The sequence below is a fragment of the Pteropus alecto genome, unplaced genomic scaffold (assembly GCF_000325575.1).
Source record: "Pteropus alecto unplaced genomic scaffold, ASM32557v1 scaffold157, whole genome shotgun sequence".
In the NCBI taxonomy this organism is placed as follows: Eukaryota; Metazoa; Chordata; class Mammalia; order Chiroptera; family Pteropodidae; genus Pteropus; species Pteropus alecto.
In genome coordinates, this window is record NW_006440626.1 from 1318099 (window position 1) to 1325886 (window position 7788).

At 57.8% G+C, this 7788-nt stretch overlaps 1 protein-coding gene across 1 annotated transcript in view; it reads left to right on the top strand.

Moving 5' to 3' along the window:
• SHISAL1 (shisa like 1) overlaps window positions 1–7788 on the top strand; it is a 34602-nt gene that overhangs the window by 3389 nt on the left and 23425 nt on the right. The gene's annotated exons all lie outside the window — the stretch shown is intronic.

The window sequence follows — 7788 nt, forward strand, 5'->3', positions numbered from 1 at the left end:
ACTCCTTTTCTGTTTTAATTTTTTGCCTTCGAATCTTCGATCGGTCAGAAATTTATTTTGATGTAAATTTTGAGGTAGGAATCAAAATTTATGTATTTTCCCAAACGGGTAGCTACTTTTCCCAATACCATCCATTGAATTGTCCATCTTTTCCCTGATGTGAAATGCAAACTTATTATATCCTATTATATACTAAATTTAACTATTAAAGTGTTAAGTACTGAGTATTAAGTATTAAATTCATTAGTCTGTCTGTCTCTGTGTTAGCATCTGATTATGTTCACCACTACGGCTGTAGCTTTGAATATGTTTGAAAGTCTTCTCCATCTAGTTCCCTGGCTTTTTTGCCACAGAACTCCAGAATTAGCTTGCGTAGCCCTTGCCAAAAAAAAAAAAAAAAAATCCAGTTAGTATTTTCTACTGAGATTGTGTTGAATTCATAAATTAATTCGAGGAGAATTGACTTTTCATGTCGCTGAATCTTCCTATCCAGGAATACGATATGTCTTTCCATTTGTTCAAATTTTCTTTCATAGAATTTTGGAGTTTTCTTCATATAGATATTGCATAGATCTTTTACATTTATTCCTACTCATTTCTTTTTATGCCGCTATTATAAATAGGGTCTTCTGCCACTTTACTGAAATTTCTCATCTTTGTAACACTTTTTCAGTTGATTCTCATAGGTTTAATTATGCCACGTGCAGACAATGGTAACTGTCTCTTCTCCAATTTTTGTGCCTTGCTTCTTTTTCTTGTCCAATCGTGTTGTCGAGCACCTCTAAAACAGCCTTTAAAGTTGTCAGGGATTCTTATTTTCTTCCTAACTTCGATGAGGATGCTTTAAATATTTCCCCAATAAGCCTGAGGCTGATTCTTGGGGCGAATATATATATTTTTTGTGGTAAGGAAAAATCCACATGGAAGGAACGTTTGTCGAGTGACTGTTACAGGGACTAGCGGCACCACCAGGAGAAGGTGAGGGCCTGAGCCCTGATCTCTCTGTCTGATGCTGGGCCTTGAGTTCTTTGCCGCCATGCCGTGGCAACTCAGGATCAGACAGGAGATCGAATTCTCATCCCATCTCCCCTTCATCCCTTCCTCAAATGCAGGGATGGCTATATTCACCTCTGCTCAGGCCTTAGAATAATTCTGTGCGTGAAGTCACACTCAGCAAGGCCTGTCCGTCCCAAGGCCTGGAATCTGACCCGAGCCTTTTATAAGACCAATGACTGATTCTCTGAGGCTGGAGGGCGGTGCTGGGTCTGGGGTGAGGACCCCGATGTGTCATAGTTAACGGCAGAAAGCCAGACAGAAGACAGGGCTGGGCCAGACACCAGACTTCTCTGGCGACTGGTGTCTGGGATCCTCGTTTTGAAGCCCATGGATTTCTATAATCAGCACCTTTGCAAGGGGCTTCACACGGAGCACCATCCTGTCAGCACAGTGGGTCCGGGCTGCTGCTCATGAAGAACCGGAACGAAAAATCAAGGCCTTTCCTCTCGGAGGAACAGAAATACTGAAGATCAGTTTAGTTTGGTTCCCGCTCTTGAAGTTCAGAAGGCGTTATGGAGTGCATAGCGTGGGGCAGGCCCTGTGCTCAACTGTCCCCAACTCTGAAGTCACCCGGCGGCCCGTCCTTAGCCCACCTGCCATACAAGGAAGATGAGGCCTGGAGAGGCTGAGTAACTTCCCTGGTCAAGGCAGCGGTCAGTGCTGGAGCCAAGAGCCAGCCCAGGTCTGGAGGAGGCAGATCTGAGCGGGAGAGGCTGAGAGCGGGGACTTCCCACTGACGCTCTGCTGACACCTGGGCCAGAGCCTCCCCTGCGGGGGCTGTCGGAGCATCCCTGGCCTCACCCCCTAGACGCTGGTAGCACCCTGTCCCCAGCGCCACGGTTGTGACAACCAACCATCTCCTGACACTGTCAAGTGTGGGTGCAGGACGGCCCTTGGAGGACAGCCTCTGCCTGTCCTCACCGAGCCCTCCCCTCCCTCACGGGCTGCGAGGTGAGACCCGCTCCTCAGCCAGGCCGTCCTGTCACAGGACTCCGTGTGTCCCAGGAGGGAGGCGTGTGCTTGATTCTGTGCATCCGAAAGTTTTAAGAAGGTGGGAGCCGCATGGTCCCGAGGAACGAGCATCACCAGGCGGAGGCCCCTGCAGCCCGCGTGTGACATGCTGGGGGAACCGTGGGGAGAGGCAGCGGGGGCTGGGCAGGGACACCCCGCTGCCACCTTGGAATTCCTCCTGGGGGCAGCGAGGGGCCCTGAGGACTTTTGGCTGAGTTTGTGCTCATGGATGGTGCACAGGACAAGGACCCAGAACACCAGACCCAGAAATACGGTGACTGGAGCCCTCTGAGTAGGGGGTCTGGGGTCACCCAGGGGCCGATCAGTCCAGAGCTCAGGTCGGCCCTGGAAGCCCCTGTCCAGCTACCTGAGTGCAGGGACCCTGGGGAGAAGGCCTGAGCTTGAGCGGGACCGGGGCCTTGCGTCCAGGAAGAGGCCATGGCAGAGAGAGGGAGACTGGGCTGACAGCCCAGAACTGCGTAGGATGGGTCAGGGAGCGGGGAGCACGCGCAGGCCTGCAAGGCTAGGAGGTCCCGCGTGGCCCTGGGCATACAAGGGGAGCCAGGTCATCTACCTCTGGGACTGTGCTGCCCTTTGGGGCCCCAGGCTGGTCATCTCCTGGGTGAGGCACCTGTGTTGTGTCATTAATCTTCACAGCTATTCCGACAGGGAGGAGGGTGGGCCGGCCTGGGCCCAGACTGGTGCACTCACCTGTTCCAGCTTCAGTAGAGAGACCTGTGGGACGCCGGGGCCCTTGTTCTGGCTGCTGGGCCCTGCCACTCCCACCCACCCCGGTGCATCTGGAAAGCCAGGACGTGTCCGATGCTGGAGAAAGCGCCAGGTCTCAGCCAAGAGGCCGGATGCTCCAACATCTCAGTCAAGTTAGTGTCCGCGGGCAGCCTACCTAAGATGGAGCAGGGCAGCCCCAGCCCTGCTAAAGACGCGTGGGGTCCATCAGTAGCAAGGACTGCCTGGCACCTGCCTACCTCGCCCACCTGCCTGGCACCTGCCCACCTCGCCCACCCGCCAGGGAAGCACTTCTGAAGACGTATTTATCTGCGTTTTTCTGGAGGGGCAAGGTGGTTGGTTTTGGTTCTGGCTGCCTGGTGGAAAGGCGGGCAGAGCGAGAGGCAGCCCCACCAAGCCCACTGCCATGGCCAGATGCCACTTCCGGCCCTGGGTGTTCAGCAGTGCCCCGCACACCCTCCCATGCTGGGTTCTGGGCGGGAAGCTGGCAGTGCCCGCCAGACCACGGCCCTGCATATGCGGCTGGAGCTCCCGCCCTGGGCGTGGGGCAGGCGGGGTCAGCAGTCAGCCCTCCGTGGGGACAGGGAACGTCCCCTGGCAGAGGTGGCATGGGGCGGAGTCTTGTACGGGTCGTGGTGTTGGTGCTTCCGCAGTGGGTGCGTGGGAGGGGGCGTCCGGGACCACGGAGAAGCCTCGGAGCGGGGAGCGGAAAAGCAGTCACTGTCCGTACAGAAAACCGTTTCCCCCGAGAGCTGTCCGTTCGCAGTGCACAGGAGACTCTCAGCCACACGGATGGCCAGCGAGTGGCCGTCGGCCGGGCCCGAGGACCTGGTGCCCTGGGCTTCCTCCACACAGGGCGGGTCCCACGGGCCTTACGTCACCACCCCGTACACTTCAGGCTCTGCGTCCAGCCCAGAGTGGCATCAGAAACTTCTGGATGTTCTTGCCAACTGCTCATCCCCATCAATGCCCGGTGGCCACAGGACCTGCCCAAACACTGGCCGCCTTGTAAAGACCGAGCGCGTTCTCGAATCCGCCACGCCGGGCGAGGGACACAGATGAGGACTGTGGGCATGTAGGGTGACCTCTCCATCCACACGGAGGCGGCGGCGTCTCTGAAGAGGGTCCTGCCGGCCCCATCGTGCCAGCCCGAGGCTCGGAGAGGTGAAAACTTGCTGCAGCCACACAGCGCAGGCGGGAGAGCCGGGCTGAGACAGGCGCATGGGTCGTCCAGGCTCGCTCGTGCCGACACAGGGCTCGCGACGCAAAGGCTCGGTTTTGACTCGCACTCCGCGTCCCTCTCAGGCCGCCTGTGCGTCTGTGCGTGATGCGTTCTGTGACCCAGGCTGATCAAGCGGTCCCTGTGTGCTGTGGGATGTCCATGCCCACAGCAAAGAGTGGTGGTGGAACCAAAGGGTGACCCCCGCTCGGAAACAGCCACGACATCACTTGGCCGACCCCGTCACCGGGAGGGCGGGAAGAGGCACAGGACGGATCCCCGGGGCAGGCCGTGGGTATAGTGGACTCTGCTTCATGGGCCCAAAGCCCATGCTCCTCCATGAGACTGGAGCCCTGCTGTGTGACCTTGGGTGGGTCACTTTTCCTCTCTGGGCCTAGATCACTAAACACTCCATCTGTGCCTTAACCGCGGGAGCCAGCACACCTGGGCCATCGAGCTGTCTCGGTTAGCCTCCCCATCACACCCAGGGGGCACGGTCGTCCCCATCTTGCAGATGGCGAAAGTAGAGTGTGGTTTCCCGGGTCACCGAGGGAGCATTCTGCAGAGCTGCCACTTGCCTTCACGCAGCCCTGACTTCTCGGGCCCAGGATTTCATCACCATGTGAACTTGTCACGCTGATTCACAGGTCACCTCGCGAGCGGCTCGGCGATGGGATGTTTCAAGGGAGGTCAGCTGAGCCCATTTCCTTTCTGGGCCACCGGCCTCAGGAGCTCACCGACTCCGTCCTCACGGGGCCCGCCTACGGGCGGTGACGGGGCTTCGATGTGGCCGCAGCTGCCCCTCCTGCCGACCTGCCTGCTCCTGTCCCCAGAAGGTGTTCAGCGAGATTCCACCATTGGAGAAGGTTTTGTTTATTGCATGAGAAACATCAAAAGAATCTGAATCAGTAAATATCCCAAGAGATACTGGAAACCTGTGGCTTTGCATCTTGCCCCGTAAAACAGTCTCTATTTTATCTTCTGCCATTTATAAAACACATGCAAACGCTCAAAAAAGACCTCTGCATCCGGAAGGAAGGAATTTCCAGATCACATTTTTTAAATTGAATTTCAGAAACCAGGATACTCACAGCCAGCTGACCGTGGAGAGGGCAGGTCACGGAGGCGGGAGAGAAGCCTGGGGTGGTGTCTGTGGCCGGGGCTTTCCAGCTGGCCGCCACCGCCAGGACAGTCTTCTTTGCAGGGAAGTGGGGGTGAGTGAAGGTGGCAGGTGGGAGGGAGGGCAGCGAGCTCCCGCCACGGGTCCCCATCCCCGGCACCAGTTACAGCGAGCCGGCTGCCGACGCCTGCAGACCAAGCAGAAAGCTAGGACATGAGGACGATGACCTGCTGAGATGCAGGATGCTGGGCGGGGCGCCTGAGGCCTGGGCTCAGGTCCTGGTGAAGGGCGAGTCGGGACGAGCGTGCCCGCCACGCAGACACAGGAACCCTCCCTGCACGTCTGTCCGAGCTTGACCTTGAGATTTCTCCAAGATTCGGCACACCCCGAGATCAACTGGACCTGGGTCCGAATCCCAGGGCGGCCATTTTCCAGCTGGGGGGCCTTTGGCCAGTGACTTGGTCTCTCTGGGCCTCATTCCTCGTCTGTGCGTTGGGGAGACTGTCTCCTAACTCACGGTGTTGTTGCAAAGTTTCAGAAACACAGGGTCCTGGTGCATTGTAATTGCTAGTAGGACTATTAACTATTAGTGAACATGCACAGAGAAGGTACATACAGTCTAGTGACAAAGTTATTACTATCAAGGCCACCATGGTCACCAGCTCGCCGTAAGCACTCAATGTGCGTTAGCTTGAGTAACATCAGGAGCGGCCCCGTGCCAAGTGCTGGGCACAGGAGGACAAGGCGGACCCCAACCCCAGCCTCGAGGAGCTCTGATCTCGAGGTGCAGACAGTCCCACAGAACAGCGAAGACCGTGCAGTATGTTTTTGGGAGCCCTGGGGAGGGGTTGGACCCAACCCAGGACATCAAGGCAGGCTTCCTGGAGGAGGTGACGGCTGCACTAGGACATGGGGGCAGGGCCAGCCGGGTGCAGCAGGTGGAGAGCGAGTTCCAGGCAGAGGCGCAGCACAGACCTGGCGGCGGCTTATCTGCCCGGAGAACCTGGGTGGCACCTGTCCAAGGCAGGATAGGACAGTGGTTAGGAATGTGTGCTCTGGAGCTGAAAACTGGGTTCGAATCCTGGGTTCAAGTCCCGGCTCTGCCATTTAATGGCTGCGTGCTTTTAGACAAGCTTTTAATTCCTGTAAACCTCAGTTTCCCATCTGTAAATTGGGGATGAGGATGATAGCAACAGTCCTGGCTTCCGGTGTGCGTGTGAAATGGGCCGAGATGCGTGAAGCGTTTGCAGCAATGCACTCAGCTGCTGCTTTCGTCCGCGGTTATCATTTCTCCGTCCTGGAGTTCTCAGGCCTAGCTGTGGTCCAGCCTCCAACCCCAGGCGGCATCAAGGACTCCCTGTCTGCAGGGCAATATCTGCAAACAGCTGCCCCTGCCTCCCCATGGCCGCTCCCTTCCCTTAGCCCCCATGGCTGCTGCCATGGGAACCACTGAGGAAAAGCCTGATGCTTAGAGCAACTGTGTGGGGGTCCAGGGGAGGCTGCGTGGAGGGTTCCGGGGAAAGCAGGTGTGCTGGGGACCGGAGCCAGTCCCTTGTACACATCCGCAAGACTCCTGCCTCAGCAGGCCGGACGGGCTGTGACCTCTGTTCCCTTGGAGGGATTCCACATCCAGCTGAATCCACATCCAGGTGACTCTAGCTTCCTCGTGGAATAAGGCCGTCGGTCATTTACACCTTAGCCTGAGTAAGCCCCCGGACTATTGCAGGCCTCACGGGGGCGGTGGCTGGAAGTGGGCAGTATTGTTGGGTTACTCGTTCCTCAAGCAGATACTAAGGTCTAAGCATTTGCCAGTGCCTGCTCCATGCCTGTGCTCGGGACATACGGAGGCCTTTCCTCCCCCCTTCCCCCCACCCCCGCCCCAAGCCGGGAAGATCCAGCGTCTGGATCCAGGCCAGGAGGGCCTTCACCTCATCCCCTCTAGGCCCAGGACACACAGCAAGACCGGGCCAAGGAGGCACCAGAACCAGGCCCCCCGGCTCCAGGCCCGTGCTCCCCAGCTCCACATAGGGGTCTAGCGGGACACACAGGGACCCTGCCTGGCAGGAGAGTCCCCCACTGTTGCATGTGGGGCAGCGAGGCTGGACACTAGCTCTGCCTTTCCACCACCCGCCAGCACACACACTCACCTGAACAGATGCCCACCGCAGGGGGCAGATGGAGGTGGCGTTTGAGAGATTAATAGACCAGGTCCTTCACAGCCACAGTCTGGCGAGCACAGTTTGGAGCACGGCAAGCCCAGGGCTCGAGGGGAGACTCCAACCTGGCCTGGGCAGGACACACACAGAGAGGGACAGCATGGCTCTGGGTGGTGGGGGCTGGGCTTGCGGGGTCCTCAGGCCAGAGGAGGGGCAGCGTGTCTGGAAGGCTTCCTGGGGAAGGTGGCCTCTCGGTGAGGAGACACTCGGCCGGGGAGCCAGGCTGCACAAAGGGGCCATGAGCAGGTGCAGCTTAAAACCCTCCGTCTCCGCTTCTGGAGGGTGGAGCAGCCCTTGCTGGGGAAATGTTGGGTGAATGGGTAGGAAAGCCGGTGTCGGGGAGCCCTGAGATCTCCACCGAGCACAGTCCGGTGATGCCGGGCAAAGAGGCCCGAGTCGGGGGTGGTGGCAGGGGCGGG